The 3,548-nt window shown below is 22.9% G+C and overlaps 1 non-coding gene across 1 annotated transcript; it reads left to right on the forward strand.

Annotated features, from left to right (window-relative positions):
* Positions 1-2,288: 2,288 nt before the first annotated feature.
* On the forward strand, positions 2,289-2,369 carry TRNAL-CAA. Its single transcript has one exon. It is a non-coding gene; the product is annotated as a tRNA-Leu (tRNA).
* The last annotated feature ends 1,179 nt before the right edge of the window (positions 2,370-3,548 follow it).

Genomic DNA, 3,548 nt, shown 5'->3' on the forward strand with positions numbered 1-3,548 from the left:
CGGCTGCTGCTTGGACTAAACGATGAGCGGTGACCACAACGAAGTTGTCGAGGAAGGGAAGGGATGCGCGAGACCCAGGAATTGAACTTATGTTTCTAGAATTTAATCAATCAACTCCTATTTCAAGGTATTCATTCCAAATAGGGTTTTCCTTCTACCAATTTATCTCCTTAAAATACTTAAAAATTATGAAAAAATGCAGAAAAAAATCTAATATATACTTCTTTATATGAATTTATTTATTAATATTAATTATTTTTCCATATCTTTATATATAAATTTTATTAAATCAAATTTTAAATTATTTTAATCTTTCCCTCCAAGATATTAAATATATATTTTATTATATATATATATATATATATATATATATATATATATATATATATATATATATATATATATATCTATAAATTTTATTAAATCAAATTTTAAATTATTTTAATCTTTCCCTCCAAGATATTAAATATATATTTTATTATATATATATATATATATATCTTTATCTATAAATTTTATTAAATCAAATTTTAAATTATTTTAATCTTTCCCTCCAAGATATTAAATATATATTTTATTATATATATATATATATATATATATATTTTATTAAATCAAATTTTAAATTATTTTAATCTTTCCCTCAAAAATATTAAATATATATTTTATTATATATATATATATATATATATATATATATATATATATCTATAAATTTTATTAAATCAAATTTTAAATTATTTTAATCTTTCCCTCCAAGATATTAAATATATATTTTATTATATATATATATATATATATTATTTTTATTAAATCAAAATATAAATTTTTATAATCTTTCCCTCCAAGATATTAAATATATATTTTATTATATATATATATATATCTATAAATTTTATTAAATCAAAATTTAAATTATTTTAATCTTTCCCTCCAAGATATTAAATATATATTTTATTATATATATATATATATCTATAAATTTTATTAAATCAAATTTTAAATTATTTTAATCTTTCCCTCCAAGATATTAAATATATATTTTATTATATATATATATATATATCTATAAATTTTATTAAATCAAATTTAAAATTATTTTAATCTTTCCCTCCAAGATATTAAATATATATTTTATTATATTATATATATATATATATATATATATATATATATATATATATATATATATATAATATAATATAATAAAATATATATTTAATATTATGGAGAGAGAGATATATATATATATATATATATATATATATATATATATATATATATATATATATATATATATATATATTGGTTATATTACACCATCGATATGGTGCTATTTTTTAAAACTAGCACTACTTTAATATTGGTTTTTCGATCGTGTTAGTCTTTAACAATCAGTATCAACATCTGACTTTTAACTTGGTGCTATTTTTTAAAGACAAGCACCACATCAATGGCTAATGTATTAAAGTTGTGATATTAGTTTTTAAAAATGAGTATTAATGGTTGTTGCATACAATTAAAGGAGAGAGAATTTTAAGTTTTTAGAATTTATTACTTAAGTAAATTTAATCAATCAACTCCCATTTTAAATAAGTATTCATTCCCAAACAGACTTTCCTTCTACCAAAAATTATGAAAAAATTCAAAAAAATTCTAGTAAATCATATATACTCTTTTATATGAATTTATTTATTAATATTAATTATTTTATCCATATTTGTATTTATAAAATTTATTAGATCAAAATTTTCAAATCGTTTTAGTCTTTCCCTCCAAATTATTATATATATATAAATTTTTTAAAAACAAGCACCACTAGAGTATTGGTCTTTAGATTGTGTTAGTCTTTAAAAATCAGTACCAACATTTGATTTTTAACCTAGTACTAGTTTTTAAAGACAAGCATCATGTCAGTGGCTAGTGTATTTAAGTTGTGATATTGGTTTATAAAAATCAACACTACAGTGGTTGTTATATACAATTAAAGTAGAGAGAATTTTATTTAATTTAAGAGAAAAGAGAGGAAAGTTGTTGCATGCAGATAAGAGAAATTAAAAAAATTTACTCAAATTCACGGTAGGTGCTCACGTAAGATATCGCTCATATAAAAGTGTGTAGGATATATATATGTTACCCGGGCCTATATGAAGCAATTTGATGTCTGACCCGGGCCTATATGACATGACCGATCGATAGAAATACTCCAACACTCCACCTTTGTCATATATTCCATATATCACATTAGATAGTTATCATATTCATGGAATACGATTCATTTTCAAGATGCCTTGATGGTGAAATGGTAGACACGCGAGACTCAAAATCTCGTGCTAAAGAGCGTGGAGGTTCGAGTCCTCTTCAAGGCATAATATTGAGAATGCTCATTCAATGAGCAATTCAATAACAGATTTCGAATCTAATCAATATTGATATACCGATTTGTTGATACGAAGTATTCCGGCAATCCCCACGATCCGAGTGTACATACGTTATGTCACACACTTGGTGCACACCTCAATTTTTTTTTATTTTTAATATTATAATCCAATCTTTAAACCATAAAAGTAAAATCTTATTGGTATAATCAGAAACTTAAAAATAATATAAAAAAGAAAAAAACCTGCTCTTGTCATGTCACGGACGAGTCCGCAGTACAAATATATATATAATTTTAATATGCCACTCACCTTACGCCGCATATCCCGTGAGTATCTAAAATACTATTTTAATTTGAAAAGTATTTTATGTTTAATATTATAATACAATATCTAAACTCTAAAGGTGAAATCATAAATAACTTATCCGCATGTTAAAAAAATAAATAAAAAATAAAATAACATATGTACTCTGCATAGTTGTGCACTGTGACACACGGCGTGGTGCGCAGGTTAAGGGTGATGTGTTCGTGAATACTTCGTAAAGGATAAAAAAATGAATTAGTGTACACGGTAGAACATGACATTTGGGAAAATAACATATAAAAGAGAGGATAAAAAAATAGATTGTTTCTAATTAGGATAATTTTTTTTTTTTGAATTTGATGAATTATTAGATATCCTATTTAAATGAAGGAGGATATTAAACGACTACCTATACTTGATATTCGACTTGAATACCTGATTAGATATATATTAAAAAATTTTCTTAAAATCTATTAATTTTTTATTGATATTAGGAATAAGTTATATGGATGTTTAATATATCTTTTTAATTAAATATATATATTTTTTATATGTTTATTAAATGATGAATAGTTAAATTGAAAGAAAAAAATTATTAATATAGAAAATATTTTAATGAACATGAGTATGACAATCAATATTCTATATCAGAATATAAAATTCAATTTAAATCCGAGCTATTCCTATCCTTATTTTTATTGGATGATTCCATCCTTATAAATTCATCCAACGTGCTCTCGCCGTCTCTCTTGGCGTCCATGAATAACTGAATTCGTCTTTTATTGAGTACGTTATCGTACTCATCACACACCTCGTGCCACATTAATGCCCACCAGAATCAAGCCAGGGGCGCCTCATTCGATC

The sequence above is a fragment of the Zingiber officinale genome, chromosome 3A, assembly GCF_018446385.1.
Source record: "Zingiber officinale cultivar Zhangliang chromosome 3A, Zo_v1.1, whole genome shotgun sequence".
NCBI lineage: Eukaryota > Viridiplantae > Streptophyta > Magnoliopsida > Zingiberales > Zingiberaceae > Zingiber > Zingiber officinale.